Genomic DNA, 21,961 nt, shown 5'->3' on the forward strand with positions numbered 1-21,961 from the left:
TGTGGCACACTACAGCAGGACCCATCCACAAACAAGTGCTTTATTAACATTTTAAATCCTAGCCAATTTGTCCCCAGGATTATGGGATGTGTGATGCAAGGACTAACCACAGTCTCTACACTATGCTTTTCACCCCTGAACTGGATAGTGACTGGCACCAGCGGATATTTGTGAACATTCCTGTGTACACACCACACCTTCACCAATTGTGCACTTCCCAATGCCCCGCATTGAATCAGGCTTTGATGAACTGTGGTCTCATTACAACCTGATTACAAAGGCCTGATGTGTACCCCCTTGAATACTCACTGCTACACTGTATGCTCCTGCTTGATTGGGGGAAGACCGAGGCGCATCAGGAATGCAGATCAGAATCTCCGACTTCTTGAGGGGACACTGACGTCGGAAATGCCTGGCTTTCCTGCCACACCTGGAGACTTGCCCAGGCTTGGTGAGCACAAATGGTTCCACCTATGGAAAGAGAGAGAGAGGGAGTTAGCGGCACCATTGGCACAGGGGTACAAGGGGGTGAAATTGCCAGTAATCAAAAACAGGTGAAACTCATCACATGTTACTTGCTGGTTCTACCTGACTCTTTGTGGCCCATGGATAATGCTCAACTATGCCCCTGCTGCCCCAGTCTTTTTAGGATTCAAAACTTAAAGTTAAGGACTTGTAACTTGACTTGGACTTATCTGTCTTGACTTTGGAGTTGAATGCTTGAGACTTGAACTATTAGGAGCTATCCATGATTCCCTCTACCTTGACTAGAGTCCCAGTCCCAGCTGAAGAGAAGCAGCACCATGGCACAACGCTGCCACTGTCATGCTTCACTGTGAGTATGGTGTTCTTTGGGTGAGAAGCTGTCTTGTTTTTGCACTAAACATATCTTTTCAAGTTATACCCAAAATGTTCTACCTTGGTATCATCAGAGCATTACACATTTTGCATGATTTGCAGTGATTAAGGTGTGCTTGGCTGTTTGTTTGTTTGTTTGTTTGTTTGTTTGTTTGTTTGTTTGTTTGTTTGTTTTGTGAGAAAGGGCTTCTCTGTATCCCACATACCCCAAATTCCAGATGTGTGAAGAATATGAGAAATTGTTTCCACATGCAGAGAGTAATCAGTACTTGTCAGATATTCCTGTAGCTTCTTTAATATTGCCATAGGTCTCTTGGCAGCTTCCCTGATAAGTTTTCTTCTTGTCTTTTCATCAATTTTCAGTCCCCCCAGGATTTCGCGGGCGTTTTTTGTGATTGTTGCGGGCTAAAATGTCTGATGTTGCGGGGGTTTTCCAAAAAATTGCGATGAAAATTGCGGTGTTTTTTAGGTTTTTGTTGCGATTACATTGCGGGAGGAAGTGAAAGTTGTGAGAAATTGTTGCGATTTTCTCTTTTTGTGATTAAAATTGAGTGATATGTTAAATATTAAGTTATTACTGAAAAACTATTGATTAAAAAAACAAAGACACTGAGAAATGGTCCTTTAAACAACTTTACCAATATAAAAGATTACCAGGACTACAAAAATGCAGAAAAATAGGCTTTACTTATCCAAATGCACCTGTTGGTTTAAAAGTTAAAGTGCATAGAACCTCACAGCACAACATGAAGTTACCTTAAAACATAATATAAATGCCTCAGCTTTCATGTAAGAAAAAAAAACTATTAATACTAGTACTGTGTGCAGGCAGTCTCTCCTGAAGACTAAATTAAACAATAATTATAAACTAATAAAATAAATGGCTCAGGCTTCATAGAAGAAAAAAACTAATTTTTCTCCTACTACTTTTAGACTTTGTTGGTGGTGCTGTGTATCATTTCACACAGTCTTTGCACGTTTCAGTACAGCAGAAATGAACTTTTACAACTGAGCGGAGAATATCAGCTGTCCGTGGAGTATCTGATCCCCCCGGAGATTGTTAAACCACTCCCGGGGACACCCGCAGCAGCAGGCCGGAGGAGGAGGCGCTGTGAGCGGAGGCAGAAGAGAGGCAAGCGGGGGGCGCCTGGGCTAGGCTAAAGGCTAGCCCCTTCAAACCACCGCTCCCGACCATCTCTCTCTCTAACGCTCATTCAATCCGTCATAAACTGGACGAGATACGACTGCAGATGGCTACACGAAGGACTTTAAACCACTGTTCGTGTTTGATCTTTTCTGAGACCTGGCTGGACAGCTCCATCCCAGATGCGGCTATCAAGCTAGCAGGCCGCACCGCCTACCGAGCCGACAGGACCGCGGACTCTGGTAAGAAGACCGACGGGGGACTGTGCATTTATATCAACAACTCCTGGTGCACAAACGTCACTGTGGTGGATAAGCTGTGTAGTCCAGAGGCAGAACTGTTGCTGTTAAAGTGCCGTCCATTCTATCTCCCGCGGGAATTCGCTGTTTTTTTACATCTGTGCTGTTTACATTCCACCGGACGCTAATGCTAAGCTGGCGTTAGCACAAGTGAGTGGCAGCATCAACAACAGCCTAGTAGCACATCCGGACAGTGTTTTTATTGCAGCTGGGGACTTTAATCACGCGGATTTAAAATCAGTGCTTCACAAATTCCACCGACATGTGAAGTGTGCTACTAGAGGAGATAGAACTTTGGACCAGGTGTATACTAATGTAGCAGACACATACAAGGCCCAGGCCTACCCCCACCTGGGTCTGTCAGACCACCTCTCTCTTCTGCTACACCCACAGTATACAGTACACCTAAGATCAAGAGCGCTGGGATCACAACCAAAACTGTGAGAACATGGCCGGTGGACGCAGTTCCTATGCTCCAGGATTGTTTCCACCACACAGACTGGGATGTATTCAAAGAGCAGGACACTGACAATTGTGTTTCACTGGACAATTACACCTCCACTGTTTTAGATTACATCTGCTTCTGTGTGGACAATGTCACCTGCTGGAGGCAATTCCGTGTGTTCCCTAATACACCACCATGGATGACACATGGAGTAAAACAGCTTATCCGGGCTAGAGACTCTGCATTTCACTCTGGGGACCAGGAGGCGTACAGTGCTGCCAGGGCCAACCTGAAGAGGCATCAATACTGCCAAACACCATCACAGGAGGCATATTGAGGCCAGGTTTGACACCACCATAAACCCAAGGCAGGTCTGGGAGGGCATCAGGGCCATCACAGACTATAAGAGGAAAACACCACCACCCTCAGCTGACAGTCCCACCTTGGCTGAGGATTTAAACCTCTTTTACGCCCGTTTTGACAGGGACAACACCAATCCTGTCCTGCCTCCCCTCCCCTCGACCAACCCTGCTCCAGTCCTGAGCACGCATGAGGTGAGATGTGTGTTCCGCAGCATTAACACCAGGAAGGCGGCCGGACCAGATGGAGTGCTGGGCCGGGTGCTTAAAGACTGTGCTGCGGAGCTGGCGGACTTCTTCACCTCCATTTTCAACACCTCGCTGTCCTGTTCTCTGGTTCCAGCCTGTTTCAAAGCAGCCACCATTGTCCCCCTCCCAAAACAGTCCAATGTCACATGTCTTAACGACTACAGACCTGTGGCACTCACCTCCATTCCCGCCAAATGCCTGGACAGACTGGTCATTAAACACATCAAAGCCGCCTTACCACCAATACTGGATCCACACCAATTTGCCTACAGAGAGAACCGGTCAACTGAGGACACCATTGCCACGGTGCTGCACACACTGCTGGAACACCTGGAGCATAAGAACACCTACAGTATGCACGGCTCCTCTTTGTGGACTATAGTTTGGCTTTTAATACCATCCGGCTGTTCAAACTCTGGTCCAAACTCCACCAGCTGGGACTCAACACCACCCTGTGCAATTGGATTGTGGACTTTTTAACAAATTGCACACAGAGTGTCAGAGTGGGCAAGAACACCTCCTCCACCCTTGTCATTAACACCGGGGCCCCTCAAGGGTGTGTGCTGAGCCCTTTGCTCTACACTCTGTTTACACATGACTGCTCTGCCTCCTCCTCGTCCAATCTCATCGTCAAGTTCGCTGACGACACCACGGTTCTCGGACTTATTACTAACGACGATGAGACAAATTACAGGAGAGAGGTACAACACCTGGAGTCGTGGTGCCACAACAATAACTTGGCCTTAAACACCAAGAAGACCAAGGAGATAGTCGTGGACTTTCGCAGGAAAGTACACATTGACCACCTACCTCTCTCCATAGGCAACGATGTGGTACCTTCTCGTAGAGAGGGTGAGGAGTTTCAAGTTCCTGGGGGTAACCGTGACTGAGGACCTGTCCTGGGGCACTCACATTTCCACTGCCATGGGAAAAGCACAACAGCGGCTCTATTACCTGAGGAAGCTGAGGAGCACTAATATCCCCAGACCTCTGATGGTGAACTTTTACAACTGTGCCATCAGTAGTGTGCTGACACACGGATTTCTAGTGTGGTTCTCCAGCTGCACTAAGGCCGACCAGCAGGCACTTCAGCGGGTGGTGAAAGCTGCCGGGAGAATCATTGGAATGACTCTCCCAGAGATCAGCACCATCTACTCCACTCGCTGTCTGAGAAGAGTGCGCAATGTCCTGCGGGATCAGCACCACCCTGCTCATCACCTCTTCCACCTGCTGCCCTCAGGGAGAAGATGCAGGTCCATACAGGCCAGAACATCCAGACTGGCCAATAGCCTGTATCCACAAGCTGTGAGGCTACTGAACTCTGCCACATCCACAACCACATCCACCAATTAATATCATTGAACTGGTTTGCATTGTTGCAGTTGTCACTACTCTCTCTCCCCTGACCCCCCCCCCCCAGACAATAACGTTATAACATTATAATGGCATTGATCTGGTTTTTGCACTGTTTATACAATGTCATAATACTCAGGTATCTGTCTGAATGTCCCTGCTCTGCACTTTATCAACATTGATGACTTGAACTTATGCTGCTATTTGCTATGCTGCTTTTTGTTGTACTGATGTAATACTGGGTCAAATGCTTACACTGGGTTATTTAGGGGGGTATGTATTTATTTATGGGTTTGCACTTTATCAACTCTGCTGTATGGATGCTCCAAACAAAATTTCGTTGTTCTTTTTTGTGACAATGATAATAAATATTCTGAATCTGAATCTGAATTTGAACAGAATCTCACAGTATGATGCTGAAGCTGCCAAACAATGGAAAATAAAATACCATTTTGGCAAAAATGTTGGCATCCATTAATTTTCTTGTATTAAGTAAAAAAAAATAATGAAAAGTGCACACAGTCCTTCACTGTAAACATCACACACTTTCAGTAACAGAATTTAAGCCTACATAAACACTGACTCGCTCATCGGCACATGCTGCTTCTCTTGAACGGATACACGGAAGTAAGGCGGAAGGTAGTTTGTCGATGTCACCTCAAGACGACGCCAACGATTGGTCAAATTTGCAGGAAAGTTGCGGTGATTGGATATAATTGCAACACCGCCCTGAATTCGTGGGGATTGGTTGAAGTTACAAATCGCAACATCGCGAAATCCTGGAGGGTCTGAATTTTAGAGTGATATTCTGTTCTTGGTAATGTCACTGTCGTTCCCCATTTTCTCTGCTTGTTGATAATGGCCTTCGCAGTGTTCCATGGTACAGCTAATGTTTTGGACGTTATTTTGTACCTGTCTCCGGATCAATGTCTTTCAACAGTGAGATTCTCTACACGCTGTGTAGGCTCTTTGTGAACAATGGCATCAGCAGTCAGCTCAAACCAAGAAGACGTCAAGAAAATCCTACAGAAACAGCTGATCTTTATTTGGGCTGAATCAGAATCAGTTCATTGATGACTGGTGTAGTAGAGTTTGTGAATGTGTTTGGTCAATTCTGAGTACAGTCACATGTGCCACTATAAAAGGGTGTGCACATTTATGCAAGCAGATTATTATTATTATTATTATTATTATTATTATTATTATTATTATTATTATTAATTAATAATAATAATAATAATAATAATAAATTCAATTTCTATAGCCCCAAGGTCACTTTATAATTAGGGAAAGAAAAACAAAAAAAGGGGGCGGCACGGTGGTGTAGTGGTTAGCGCTGTCGCCTCACAGCAAGAAGGTCCGGGTTCGAGCCCTGTGGCCAGCAAGGGCCTTTCTGTGTGGAGTTTGCATGTTCCCCCCGTGTCCGCGTGGGTTTCCTCCGGGTGCTCCGCTTTCCCCCACAGTCCAAAGACATGCAAGTCAGGTTAACTGGTGACTTTAAATTGACCGTAGGTGTGAATGTGAGTGTGAATGGTTGTCTGTGTCTATGTGTCAGCCCTGTGATGACCTGGCGACTTGTCCAGGGTGTACCCCGCCTTTCACCCGTAGTCAGCTGGGATAGGCTCCAGCTTGCCTATAAAGCGGCTAGAGACGATGAGATGAGAACAAAAAAAGAGTCCATCAAAAGAGGGTCAGGATGTAATTCCAATGGTGTAGCTACCCACAGTCCAACCAAAAGGCGTATGAAGATAAATAACACACCGCCGGCACAGCCTGCAACACCGCCAGGCAATATTGCTCAGAACACTGTGCCATGGATCCACAAAGCGAGGACAGAAGTACCACCACACAGAGTGGTATGTCCCAAACCACCTGCACAGCTACCGTGACGCCACCAGGCAACATCACTTGAAACACCACACTAAGCACAGAAGCACCACCGCACAGAGCACTGGACAACCCTGGTGTTAAAAGAGCAATGAGCTCACTGCAGTCCATAGTGATGAGCACAGGCATCACCCACGGCGGACCAAGGCCTGAAGGAAACCTACGCCCAAAACTGGGTCCGGAGCTACGCCACAACTGGCAGACAAAACATTCAAACAAAAAAAAAAACATCAAAGTATACAAACACAAAAAGAAAAAGCTCTGGTGAGAAGTGGTAGCCAAAACACGCATAGCATACTCTCACCCGGAAATGGAAATTGGAATCGTTTTTGGAAGTTTTTTTCCATTGAATTTTGTTGGCTGCTGTATCACATTAAAGGTGGGAAAAGATCTGTCAATTTACTTTGGTTTCATTTTTACATCACAAACATCTGCCATTTTAATACAATAAATTGTTTGTATAAAATGCAATGAAAAGTCATGTTATATTGTTAATTAAAAGGCACCTAATTTGAGCTCCTATTTGGGAACAGACTCCAGGGCCTGCTGGATGTGGTGAGAGAGGCCTGGGAGAAGCAGTCATGTGCATGGTGGTGATGGTGGAGTGGCTGGCTGCTTTATGTCTCAGGGCTCCCTCTTGTCTATGTTAGCTTCTGGCTCTCCCTTTTAGTTATGCTGTCATAGTCTTGCCGGAGTCCCTGCTTGCAGTCAGTGCAAAATGTACTGTATATTGTTCTTACTCATTAGGTGACAATGGGCATACCTAATAACCTATGTTTCTCTCTCTCTCTCTCTCTCTCATTACATGTCAATCCTGTGAAACCAGTGATGCTGGCCTCTCCTGCTCTTTTGACCTGTCTGATCCATCCTGATGTCCTACTTCTGGCTGGAGTCTCATCACATCATTTCTGTGGAAGATGACCCTATATGGAGAGTCAAAATATACACTTTGTAAATGTCCAGAACCATCTTCTGTTTTGCAACAATGAGAAGCAATGGCCTACAATAATTGACATAATTAACTTTAGGACTGCAGTTGTCATGAACAGTCTTGCACTCAAGTCTCCATCACTGAACAACTGATAACTTCAACAAAATAGACTTCATGCTAAAACTATAATGAATTTCCTGGTTAATTATACTTTGTGACTATATAGAACACAGTTATGGAAGCACATTATTTATAATCACGCAATCTGTTATGACACAGATGAGGATGGGTTCCCTTCTGAGTGTGGTTCCTCTCAAGGTTTCTTCCTCATGTCGTCTGAGGGGGCTTTTCCTTCCCACCACCACCTCAGGCTTGCTCATTAGGGATAAATAAATTTATTAGGGATAAAATTAGTTCATATGTTTAAAGTCTTTATTTTTTTGTGAAGCAATGTCTGTTGTTCAAAGCGCTACAGTGTCTTGCAAAAGTATTCACCCCTTGGTGTTTGACTTGTTTTGTCGCATTACAAGCTGGAAACTAGACTGCATTTCCGCAAAGAAAATGCAAAGTGTGCTTGCTGAGCTGTAGCAGAACAGCTATTATGCTAGCATGTTAAAAGCTAGCGTGCCAACATGTTAATGCCAACATGCTAACAACTAGCATGCTAACAGTTACCATACTAACATGCTAACAGCATACTAACATGCTAAAATCTAGCATGTTAATGCAAACATGCTAATAGATAACATGCTAACAGTTAGCATTCTAACATGCCAATGATTAACATGCTATTTGTTAAAATTCTAACACTTTAAGGCTAATATGCTGACAGCTGGGGCGGCACGGTGGTGTAGTGGTTAGCGCTGTCGCCTTACAGCAAGAAGGTCCGGGTTCGATCCACGTGGCCGGCGAGGGCCTTTCTGTGTGGAGTTTGCATGTTCTCCCCATGTCCGCGTGGGTTTCCTCCGGGTGCTCCGCTTTCCCCCACAGTCCAAAGACATGCAGGTTAGGTTAACTGGTGACTCTAAATTGACCGTAGGTGTGAATGTGAGTGTGAATGGTTGTCTGTGTCTATGTGTCAGCCCTGTGATGACCTGGCGACTTGTCCAGGGTGTACCCTGCCTTTCGCCCATAGTCAGCTGGGATAGGCTCCAGTTTGCCTGCGACCCTGTAAAGGATAAAGCGGCTAGAGATAATGAGATGAGATGAGATGCTGACAGCTATCATGCTAACAGGCTAACATGCTAATGGCTAGTATGTTAACTTTTAGCATGCTAACACACTGAGGGTGACATGCTAACAGCTAACATGCTAACAGTTAGCATGCTAACATGCTCAGCCAAACTCACTAACAGCAAACATGCGAACTCTGCATGCTACCATGCTAATCCTAACATGTTAACAGCTCTCATGATAACATGCTAATGGTGAACATGCTAACAACTCACGAGCTAACAGCAGGCATGATATTGTAATGGGTAACATGCTAACAGCTAGCATGGTAACACATGAATGCTTATATGCTAATTGCTATCGTGTGTGCGTGTAAGTATTCCTAATAAAGTGGCCATTGAGTTGAAGTTGATTTGCTGTCAAAGTCTCAAATGAGCAGATCCTTGCCAAATGCATCATCACCTTTGGGGGAAGGGAGGAATGACTCAGTCAAGCTTCCATTGATTAGCGGCAAAATGGAGAAAAAATGGACGGATGAAAGGCAAGACAAAGATGAGTGCAGGTCAGAACCGATATTGTGTGTGATGGGTGATTTGGCCTGAGGTGCCATATGAAGTTTGGTGGATGTGTGGTAAAGTGTTACTGAGCAAAACTCCATTCATTTGAATGGGGCCAAAAATCAATGGAAGCCTATGGAGGTAAAAAGAGATGCATGAAAACCAAGAAAAAGACAAGTACAGGTCTCAGATGAGGGGATGGATCTGTGCGGGGACTTGGCCTGAGGCATCAAGTGAAGTTTCTTGAAGTTTGGTCACTTGATTAAAAAAATTGATGGAGAGTGAAAGTTTTTCTCCTGAAACACCATTCATTTTCAATGGGGCCAAAAATCAATGCAAGCCTATGGAGGAAAAAGGGATGAGCAAAAAGAAAGGAAAAATATGAGTGCGGGTCAGAACCGATTGCATGTATGTGTCGGGGGAGTTGGCCTGAAGTATCACATGAGGTTTGGTGCATCTGTGATGGAGCGTGTCTGAGTAGGACGATTTGATTCATGAGCCCCATTCATTCTCTATGGGAAAAAAACAAAAGAAAAACAAGAGAATGGGCGCGTTGATCCAAAAGCTGTATACAAGCACACTACACCACTTCGGGCCAGACGTCTCAGAGTTGGAACGGTGTCTCTATCTCGAACGCCCTAGGAGTAGTGGATCCAAAAAACATGTCGGAATAAGGCAGAATAAGTAAACTTAAGAAGAACAATAGTGTGCTTTGCCTTTGCACTCTTCCACAAAGCCCCATTCTGTGGAGTGTACAGCTTAAAGTGGTCCAATGGACAGATACTCCCATCTCTGCTGTGGATCTTTGCAACTCCTTCAGTGTTATCTTTGGTGTCTTTGTTGCATCTCTGATTAATACCATGCTTGCCCGGTCTGTGAGTTTTTGTAAATGGCCTTCTCTTGTCAGGTTTGTAGTGGTGCCATATTCTTTCAATTTTGCTATAATGGGTTTAATGGTGCTCCGTTGGATATTTTAAAGTTTGGGATTTTTTTATAACCCAACCCTGATCTATATTTCTCCACAACTTTGTCTCTGACCTGTTTGGAGTGCTCCTTGGTTTTCATGTTGTTTGCTTAGGAGTGTTACAGAGTCAGGGTCCTTCTAGAACAGGTTGATTTATACAGACATCATGTGACAGATCATGTGACACTTTGCACACAGGTGGATCTTAAACACTGGGCCACCACTTCCTATAGAGATTTGCCATTTTTGTGGTCACATTCAAAAGCATAGTGACAAATCTGTGACACAAATAAAATCAAACTACACTATGGATACATCATTTAAGAAAGAAAGAAACTGCACTATGGGTACACAGTTTCATGTGAAAAACAACAACAACACATGGGTGCATGTTTGATGTTTGTGGGCAATAGTGACCAGGGCACCATTTCTGATGCAGTAACTGTGTTCCTCACAATGCAGCCTGACACCAAGTCCGCATTTCCTAGACATGAATATTTTTTTTCCAAGACATTTGGAGTACATGTTAAAATGCTCATTCATAAATACTCACTCATAATTTTACAGATTAAGTGTGGCATGGTGGTGTAGTGGTTAGCACTGTCGCCTCACAGCAAGAAGGTTCTGGGTTCAAGCCCAGTAGCCGGCGGGTGTGGAGTTTGCATGTTCTCCCCATGCCAGCATGGGTCCCCTCTAGGTGCTCTGGTTTCCCCCACAGTTCAAAGACATGCAGTTAGATTAACATGGGGTGGCCTTGGGCTGAAGTGCCCTTGAGCAAGGTACTTAACCCCTGACTGTTCCCCAGGTGCTGCAGTGTGGCTGCCCACTGCTCTATGTGTGTGTGTGTGTGTGTGTTCGTGTTCACTGCTTCAGATGGGTTAAATGCAGAGGACGAATCTCACTGTGCTTGAAGTGTGCATGTGACAAATAAAGGTTTCTTCTTCGTCTAAGTGAATGATTTAGACTTATACCTGTTTGCTTATTAGAAGGAGTGTGCCAAAAACAGTAAAAGTGTAGCAGCTTTGTCAGAACTGAACAAATACAAATCCTTTTCTGTGTCATCACAAATTTGCTCTCTCAGAAGATTGTCATGTCTAAGAAATGCTTAGTTTAGGCTTGTGCCCACAGTCATGCATGAGAAAAAGGTAGCAATACAACTGTTTGTTAAGAGGATGTATGATTACTTATGCTATTGAATATGTAATGAAGTATCACTGGGCTCCTGGGATGCATTTAATTGGGGGGGCTTTGTTCACCAGTAATACCCAGCAATATTATACATAGTTTATATGGAGGAACTTTATAAAGCTAATCTCTTACAAAGTAAGGGTCATATTCAGAGCTGTTGACTAAAGTTCAGAACATACAGTAGTTATGTGAGGAACATGACTCATTCAGATTGTGCTCTGGTGTTAGCCTGGGCCCGCCCATCCTAAGCGTGACGCAACACGAGGGCCTGTTCCAAGCTTAGTCTGGCCAGGCAGGCTATCTACAGCATTTCCAAGCTCCCGAAAAATCGGGAACCAATCAACTTTGAGCATCTCCAATGGCCCTGGGTAGAGGCGTGTTCAAGGCAGTGACGTAGTAGAACTGTGCCCGGAAGCCATAGATTGTTTACAGCGGTAGATGCTGTATTGAAAGCATTCAACGGGAAGTTCTCATTGAAAACGGAACAAAGAGCAGCCCTGGAGGTATTTATTGAAAGGAAGGATGTTTTCGCCTTGCTTCCGACCGGCTTCGGTAAGAGTTTAACCTACCAGTTACTCAAGCAGTTTCCGTCGCGTCACATACGTCAGAGGAAAGAGCGATGTGATTGGTTTAAGCTTTGTCACAGCCTTTTCTGGCTTCGACCAGTAGCAAACTGGGGCATTTCAGGGAGGCGGGTCAACCACGGGCTCTGGGAAACGGTTTGGCTTAATAGCTTGGCCAGACCAAATGCTCGGAGAGCTTTGAAGTCGTGTTAGCCAGGCTACTCTGGTGTTGTTTAACTTGATTTTTTTTTTTTGGAAGGCTGATAGAGATGAATGGAATTATTTGTGCAGGTCATGCCTCAGTGCTTCTTAGGGTTTCTAATTAGAAACTAGGTGCATATATTTTCCAATTACATCTAAAAACCCTTTATTATTATTTATTCGTCACATACACAGTTCAAGCACAGTGAAATTCATCCTCTGCATTTAACCCATCTGAAGCAGTGAACACACGCACACACTCAGAGCAGTGGGCAGCCACACCAGAGCGCCCGGGGAGCAGTCAGGGGTCAGATACCTTGCTCAAGGTAACTGCATATCTTTAGATTGTGGGGAAAACCAGAGCACCCGGAGGAAATCCACGCAGACACGGGGAGAACATGCAAACTCCACACAGAAAGGCCCGCCGGCCTCGCCGGCCGCTGGGTTCGAACCCGGAACCTTCTTGCTGTGAGGCGACCGTGCTAACCACTACACCACCATGCCGCCATCTAAAATAGAAAGTAAAAAGTCATTTTTGATGCATCTTATTTTAGAAGCAACAAAATCATTTTTGAAAGTTTGTGAATCATGCTACCGACCTACCTATCTGCTTTGTGCCTCGTGGCACAGAAGGCCTTCACAGAGCACTTCCACCTCTACTTGTCAGCTGCTACTGTTCACACTTCATTCCAGGACTTCCAACCTGCTTCTTCTCTCTCTTTCTCCACTATTTGTCTCCAGGTTGTCTTTGGTCTCCCTCTTTTCCTTTTGCCTTGTGGGCCCCAGGTCATTGCTATGTTGCAGTTGTTGTTCTGATCCTGCCTCATTATTTGGCCTATCATCTTCATCTACGACACCTTATCTCCTCACTCGATGGTTTCATACTTGCTCTCTCTAGTAATTCCTCTGTGCTTACATGATCTTGCTAGGGCATTTTAAGTATTCTTCCTAGGCACTTGTTATGAAACACATGGACCATTTTAGATTAGATTTTGTCATCTCCCTTGTTATTTTCCAAGTCTCACAACTATATAATAGGACTGGTATCACTATTGTCTTATACAATCTCAACTTTGTTCTCCTTGAGATGTTGTTACAGCTCTATATCCGCTTTAGTTGTATAAATGCACCAGTCTGTTCTTAAGGTCTTTCATACCACCTCCTTCTTTAGCTCCCAGGTACAACCCCGATTCCAGAAAAGTCGGGACAAAGTACAAATTGTAAATAAAAATGGAATGCAATAATTTATAAATCTCAAAAACTGATATTGTATTCACAACAGAACATAGACAACATATCAAATGTTGAAAGTGAGACATTTTGAAATTTCATGCCAAATATTGGCTCATTTGAAATTTCATGACAGCAACGCATCTCAAAAAAGTTGGGACAGGGGCAATAAGAGGCTGGAAAAGTTAAAGGTACAAAAAAGGAACAGCTGGAGGACCAAATTGCAACTCATTAGGTCATTAACATGACTGGGTATAAAAAGAGCATCTTGGAGTGGCAGCGGCTCTCAGAAGTAAAGATGGGAAGAGGATCACCAATCCCCCTAATTCTGCGCCAACAAATAGTGGAGCCATATCAGAAAGGAGTTTGACAGTGTAAAATTGCAAAGAGTTAGAACATATCATCATCTACAGTGCATAACATCATCAAAAGATTCCGAGAATCTGGAAGAATCTCTGTGCGTAAGGGTCAAGGCCGGAAAACCATACTGGGTGCCCGTGATCTTCGGGGCCTTAGACGACACTGCCTCACATACAGGCATGCTTCTGTATTGGAAATCACAAAATGGGCTCAGGAATATTTCCAGAGAACATTATCTGTGAACACAATTCACCGTGCCATCCGCCGTTGCCAGCTAAAACTCTATAGTTCAAAGAAGAAGCCGTATCTAAACATGATCCAGAAGTGCAGACGTCTTCTCTGGGCCAAGGCTCATTTAAAATGGACTGTGGCAAAGTGGAAAACTGTTCTGTGGTCAGACGAATCAAAATTTGAAGTTCTTTATGGAAATCAGGGACGCTGTGTCATTCGGACTAAAGAGGAGAAGGACGACCCAAGTTGTTATCAGCACTCAGTTCAGAAGCCTGCATCTCTGATGGTATGGGGTTGCATTAGTGCGTGTGGCATGGGCAGCTTACACATCTGGAAAGACACCATCAATGCTGAAAGGTATATCCAGGTTCTAGAGCAACATATGCTCCCATCCAGATGACGTCTCTTTCAGGGAAGACCTTGCATTTTCCAACATGACAATGCCAAATCACATACTGCATCAATTACAGCATCATGGCTGCGTAGAAGAAGGGTCCGGGTACTGAACTGGCCAGCCTGCAGTCCAGATCTTTCACCCATAGAAAACATTTGGCGCATCATAAAACAGAAGATACGACAAAAAAGACCTAAGACAGTTAAGCAACTAGAATCCTACATTAGACAAGAATGGGTTAACATTCCTATCCCTAAACTTGAGCAACTTGTCTCCTCAGTCCCCAGACGTTTACAGACTGTTGTAAAGAGAAAAGGGGATGTCTCACAGTGGTAAACATGGCCTTGTCCCAACTTTTTTGAGATGTGCTGTTGTCATGAAATTTAAAATCACCTAATTTTTCTCTTTAAATGATACATTTTCTCAGTTTAAACATTTGATTTGTCATCTATGTTCTATTCTGAAAAAAATATGGAATTTTGAAACTTCCACATCATTGCATTCTGTTTTTATTTACAATTTGTACTTTGTCCCAACTTTTTTGGAATCGGGGTTGTAAGTAAATTCATCACCATCTTCGATGTCTTGCCCTCTTCTCATAATCTTGTCTTGATTTCGTGCATTTATTCACATCACTTTAGTTTTCCCAATGTTGATCTTAAGTCTGACTCTTCTGGTTTCTTCATCTAGTCTTTTTGTTTTGTCCTTGTGGCAGCGGGGGCATGGTCAAGCGGCAGTCTGTGAAGGGAGGGCGGAGTCAGGGAAGGTAAGTGGCAGAATCACTGCACCTGACGGGAATTAACCTGTGTTTGTGTGTCTTCCCCAGTGACCGCGCCCTATAAGAGGAGAGGGAGAGCAGAGGAAGGGGGCTCTCCCGACCAGAACACGTGTGTGTGGCGTGTGTATACGAGTGAACGTGTAGAAGCTGAAAAGCTGACAATAAAAGAGTTATTGAGAACTCTGTTCTGGCCTGCCATGCTCCTGTGCTCCACCCACCTGGTATAATACAACAGTCCTGTATTTGTTGTTTGGTTGAGGAGAGTAGGGATACATCATCTGCAAAGTCTAGGTCATTGAGTTTCATGTTAACCTTCTGCTGTTCCCACCATTGCCAAATTGTCTTCCTCATCATCCAATCAATAATGATTAAAAATATAAAACTGGACATGTTACACCCTTGTCTCACTCCGGTTTTAATACTGAACCTGATATGGTTCTTCTTAATATATATATATATATATATATATATATATATATATATATATATATATATATATATATATATACACACATTATAAAACTTCATGGTATAGTTTTACTGGTCTCACAATTTTGTCTAGTATTCTATACTTTCTCATGATCCACTGGCTTTTGCAGTGTATAGAATCAAAAGCCTTTGCAAAGTCTATGTAGTTCAGATATAATGTTGCTTGCCACTCATTTACTTGTTCAATGATGTTATGAAGTATGAAGACCTGCTCTGTTGTGCCCCTGCCTGTTCCTTCCTCAGCCTATTATCTACCGGTATGCTGCCTCTTATCCGATCAATAATAATCCTGCCAAGTAGCAATCCCAGATAGTTGGAAGAAGTAGAAAAATCCCAGATAGTTGGAAGAAAGGACTTATCATTAAGCTGGCAAAGAAAGGGAATCTCAAAGAATTCAAGAAGTATCACCCTACTCTCCGTGGTGGGAAACATCACGGAGACTAGAGTGATACTTCTTGAATTCTTGCATTCTTTGAGATTCCCTTTCTTTGCCAGCTTAATGATAAGTCCTTTCTTCCAACTATCTGGGATTTTTCTCATCTCTCCATATTGCCTTCAGTAGTTCATGGATCTTAGCTGCTGAAAAGTCTACATCTGCCTTCAGTAGCTCTGCTCTGATGGAATCAATTCCTGGCAATTTTCTATCTGGAACCTTTTTATAACTGTTCTTACTTTTACGATAGATGGTTCACTGACTGAAATGCCCTGGATCATTTCCTAGTTCACATACATCATTGTCGGTTATAGGGTTATCTGGCTCTTCTCTGTTTAATACAGTGGTGCTTGAAAGTTTGTGAACCCTTTAGAATTCTCTATATTTCTGCATAAATATGACCTAAAACATCATCAGATTTTCACACAAGTCCTAAAAGTAGATAAAGAGAACCCAGTTAAACAAATGAGACAAAAATATTATACTTGGTCATTTATTTATTGAGGAAAATGATCCAATATTACATATCTGTGAGTGGCAAAAGTATGTGAACCTCTAGGATTAGCAGTAAATTTGAAGGTGAAATTAGAGTCAGGTGTTTTCAATCAATGGGATGACAATCAGGTGTGAGTGGGCAGCCTGTTTTATTTAAAGAACAGGGATCTATCAATGTCTGATCTTCACAACACATGTTTGTGGAAGTGTATCATGTCACGAACAAAGGAGATTTCTGAGGACCTCAGAAAAAGCGTTGTTGATGCTCATCAGGCTGGAAAAGGTTACAAAACCATCTCTAAAGAGTTTGGACTCCACCAATCTACAGTCAGACAGATTGTGTACAAATGGAGGAAATTCAAGACCATTGTTACCCTCCCCAGGAGTGGTCGACCAGCAAAGATCACTCCAAGAGCAAGGCGTGTAATAGTCGTCGAGGTCACAAAAGACCCCAGGGTAACTTCCGAGCAACTGAAGGCCTCTCTCACACTGGCTAATGTTAATGTTCATGAGTCCACCATCAGGAGAACACTGAACAACAATGGTGTACATGGCAGGGTTGTAAGGGGAAAGCCACTGCTCTCAAAAAAGAACATTGCTGCTCATCTGCAGTTTGCAAAAGATCACGTGGACAAGCCAGAAGGTTATTGGAAAAATGTTTTGTGGACGGATGAGACCGAAATAGAACTTTTTGGTTTAGGTGAGAAGTGTTATGTTTGGAGAAAGGAAAGCACTGCATTCTAGCATAAGAACCTTATCCCATCTGTGAAACATGATGGTGGCAGTATCATGGTTTGGGCCTGTTTTGCTGCATCTGGGCCAGGACGGCTTGCCATCATTGATGGAACAATGAACTCTGAATTATACCAGCGAATTCTAAAGGAAAATGTCAGGACATCTGTCCATGAACTGAATCTCAAGAGAAGGTGGATCATGCAGCAAGACAACGACCCTAAGCACACAAGTCGTTCTACCAAAGAATGGTTAAAGAGGGATAAAGTTAATGTTTTGGAATGGCCAAGTCAAAGTCCTGACCTTAATCCAATCGAAATGTTGTGGAAGGACCTGAAGCGAGCAGTTCATGTGAGGAAACCCACCAACATCCCAGAGTTGAAGCTGGTCTGTACGGAGGAATGGGCTAAAATTCCTCCATGCCAGTGTGCAGGACTGATCAACAGTTACCACAAACGTTTAGCTGCAGTTATTGCTGCACAAGGGGGTCACACAAGATACTGAAAGCAAAGGTTCACATACTTTTGTCACTCACAGATATGTAATATTGGATCATTTTCCTCAATAAATAAATGACCAAGTATAATATTTTTGTCTCATTTGTTTAACTGGGTTCTCTTTATCAACTTTTAGGACTTGTGTGAAAATCTGATGATGTTTTAGGCCATGTTTATGCAGAAATATAGAAAATTCTAAAGGGTTCACAAACTTTCAAGCACCACTGTACCTCTTTGAAGTATTCTGTCCATCTTGAAAGAATCTCCTTTTTGCCACTTAGGTTACCATTTTTGTCGATAACTGGTGTACTTTGCCTAGATCCTTCATTGCATAGTGTCTTTGTCAGTCCATATAATGTTTTCATGTGTTGACTTCTTGCAGCCTCTTTTGCTTTACTTGCAATGTTTTCAGTCCATTTCTTTTTGTCTGCTTTCAAACTTCTTTTCACTTCCTTGTCCTTATCTTTATACTTCTCTCTTAGCTGTTTTTTGACTCCTTCTGAGAGTGTGCTTCGGATTTTCTTGTTGATTTCCTCCCTTTCGTCTAGTAGCCTCCATGAATTTTCACTGATCCAGGATTTCTTTTTCTTTCATGGCCTGCACAACACTTCCTCTGTTATCTCTGTATATGCCCTCTGCATCACTTGAAATCTACTCTCTACTTCCTCACCTTCTTCCCACTCTGGCTCCTCATTCTCCAACGCTTGAAACCTGTTTTTCAGTACACACTGTTAACCTGAAAGTTTTTTTCTATGTGTAACCCTTTCAGAAAATACAGATAAGTTTCCTTTATTATCCATGTAAGTGGAGATATAGGGTATAGGAGGAAACGCATGTTTCTGTTACTTGATTTTATTTACCATTTTATGTGTTTTCCTGGTGTAATATTAAGTGTTCTCATGTGTACCTATGCTATTATTATTGCATGTTTAATTATTTGTAATTCTGAAAAAAAAAATACAGTGGAACCAATAACTGTACAGGGTGAGAGGTCACGGAGCCAGGAAAAGGCCCAGATATAGCAGAAACGGGCTTCCTTTGGTTTTTGAACGAGTGAAGGGGAACGCTGCTGTCATCAAGATGGCGAGTTATTGTTATTTTTCGGTTAAAAAGTGATATTTGAGGCAACTGTAAAGGTGTGAGACCGCAGTTAGTGAACTGTTTTTGGAGTTTGTGTGCGGAACTGAAACTGAACTTCGAGTGGGAGTGGATAAACTGTACACACGATTGCAGATAACGTAGCCAACGTGTCTGCCGGAAGAACTGCTGCTGAAACTCAAGTCTGACTGGCCAAGCCAACAACGGAGTTCCAGAAACAGCAGCTAACCGTGAACTGTTTTCCGGAGGTCTACACTGGAAATTGACACGGGAGTTCGAGGTCGGCTGACTAAACCGACTGCTTGTGGGGAATATGCATTGGAGCTGGTGTGAGTAGCTTGCTTCACTTCTTTTCTTTTGTCGAAGCGGCCATTTTTGTTTAAGGCCACAACGCACGCCAGCCTCGACTCAGGCCTGCATCGGGGACACTGGGCAGGGTATGGGAGACAAGTAAGGTGTGCCAGCTTTGTGTTATATGTTGAATGGGCCCAATAGGTTTATTATACAAAAGGTTAACGGTATTTGAATGTGATTCGTTTAACTGTGTCTATTACTGGTATGTTGTTGTTTTTTTTGAGAAACCTGTGGTTACTTGAAAAGGATTAATAGGCTATTTAAGTTGTGTAAGGAACATACTGATACATTCTCATTTAGGCTACATTTGTGTTTGTTTTCATGCTTTTTTATTTTACTTATTACATTTACAATATAGATACTAAACTTTATTCACTGTGTGGACAATTCATTTTTGGAATAAATAAGTTAAAAGCTTACTGTACATACAAGACTACCAAAACATTTAAGTCAAACATAGTTTTTTTACATTCAGTACATCATAGAGAGAGATACAATCTAGGAGTTATATACATTGAATCTACATTGAGTTTTAAGTTCATAGAACCCAGGGTGTCACTGCAGTACCTTATAGCGGGCTGGGGGCGCTACATATGCAAACAGTTTGAGTAAATACCACTTTAAAAAATTAGTTTTGTTGCATTACTTAAATAGTATGAGTATATGAAGAGTGTATAGGAGTCATTGGGTGTACTCATTTTTGTAAGTTTAACAAACTTAAACTTTCAAGTTTTACCTCAGGCCACAGTGCCACCCTGTTGTGATTGGCTCAAAACTGAAGACAAGTCTATGCTTGTCCGTTGGAGGATACAGAGAAAATTGTGCCATTTTCTCATTTTCACAGAGCAATTTAAGGTCTTTGCATGCTCTTTGGACAATACATTTTCTGCCTGCATTTTTCTATTTTTCACAAGTTTTTGACTCTTTTAAAGGACATTTGTCTGCAGTAAAGAGGATACCATTTTCTCTATTCAAGTACTACTAATTAAAAACTGCTGGAACTTTGAAATTTGAGGTTGACTTAGGTGAATAGTGGGCATTTGATAATTGCAGCATTGTGTTTTTAGAGTAGCTCTCTACTTGTGTGTTCTCTACAGACAGTTTTGCAACAGTAGTGTAGAATTCAAATTATTTCAATGTAGTTTTAAAAAAGTAAATGCCCACTTTTAACATTAGCCTCATTTATTGCCTTACTATTTTTGTTCTTATTTGTGTTACATGTCATGGACAACATGTTCAGAGAGGTTTATGACTGTTATAAGTAACTCTGCCTGAATATCAAAATTGAGCTTATTTCATATTTTTCAGGTTTACTTGGAGTTTAACATGGTTGTTGGTAGAAATCTTAAAGAAGAATCCTTTGGTGTTCTTGATGGTTTGTGTCCAAGCTTGATGGAAGTCTTCAAGAGGAAGACAGGCAAGCAGTTAGCTGACCTGCTACAACAGACAATGGTGGGTTGATATTTTTGTTTTTTCTTGTAATGATATTGATGGTTAGTTCATCCATATTACAAAAAAAAATTATTCTCTCACCTTCCCTTGTGGTATTTCTCTATATGGACAAATAAACTGATATATACAACCCCGATTCCAAAAAAGTTGGGACAAAGTACAAATTGTAAATAAAAACGGAATGTAATGATGTGGAAGTTTCAAAATTCCATATTTTATTCAGAATAGAACATAGATGACATATCAAATGTTTAAACTGAGAAAATGTATCATTTAAAGATAAAAATTAGGTGATTTTAAATTTCATTACAACAACACATCTCAAAAAAGTTGGGACAAGACCTTGTTTACCACTGTGAGACATCCCCTTTTCTCTTTACAACAGTCTGTAAACGTCTGGGGACTGAGGAGACAAGTTGCTCAAGTTTAGGGATAGGAATGTTAACCCATTCGTGTCTAATGTAGGATTCTAGTTGCTCAACTGTCTTAGGTCTTTTTTGTCGTATCTTCCGTTTTATGATGCGCCAAATGTTTTCTATGGGTGAAAGATCTGGACTGCAGGCTGGCCAGTTCAGTACCCGGACCCTTCTTCTACACAGCCATGATGCTGTAATTGATGCAGTATGTGGTTTGGCATTGTCATGTTGGAAAATGCAAGGTCTTCCCTGAAAGAGACGTCGTCTGGATGGGAGCATATGTTGCTCTAGAACCTGGATATACCTTTCAGCATTGATGGTGTCTTTCCAGATGTGTAAGCTGCCCATGCCACATGCACTAATGCAACCCCATACCATCAGAGATGCAGGCTTCTGAACTGAGCGCTGATAACAACTCGGGTCGTCCTTCTCCTCTTTAGTCCGAATGACACGGCGTCCCTGATTTCCATAAACAACTTCAAATTTTGATTCGTCTGACCACAGAACAGTTTTCCACTTTGCCACAGTCCATTTTAAATGAGCCTTGGCCCAGAGAAGACGTCTGCGCTTCTGGATCGTGTTTAGATACGGCTTCTTCTTTGAACTATAGAGTTTTAGCTGGCAACGGCGGATGGCACAGTGAATTGTGTTCACAGATAATGTTCTCTGGAAATATTCCTGAGCCCATTTTGTGATTTCCAATACAGAAGCATGCCTGTATGTGATGCAGTGCTGTCTAAGGGCCCGAAGATCATGGGCACCCAGTATGGTTTTCTGGCCTTGACCCGTATGCACAGAGATTCTTCCAGATTCTCTGAATCTTTTGATGAT

General features: G+C 42.7%; 1 protein-coding gene across 2 annotated transcripts in view; it reads right to left on the minus strand.

Annotated features, from left to right (window-relative positions):
• tmem63a (transmembrane protein 63A) overlaps positions 1-21,961 on the minus strand; it is a 178,794-nt gene that overhangs the window by 125,728 nt on the left and 31,105 nt on the right. For both annotated transcript variants that reach the window (XM_060902816.1, XM_060902817.1), the window contains one exon: positions 310-471. The gene's annotated coding sequence lies outside the window, so the exon portion shown is untranslated. The remainder of the gene's footprint in view (positions 1-309; positions 472-21,961) is intronic.

The sequence above is a fragment of the Neoarius graeffei genome, chromosome 21 (assembly GCF_027579695.1).
Source record: "Neoarius graeffei isolate fNeoGra1 chromosome 21, fNeoGra1.pri, whole genome shotgun sequence".
NCBI lineage: Eukaryota > Metazoa > Chordata > Actinopteri > Siluriformes > Ariidae > Neoarius > Neoarius graeffei.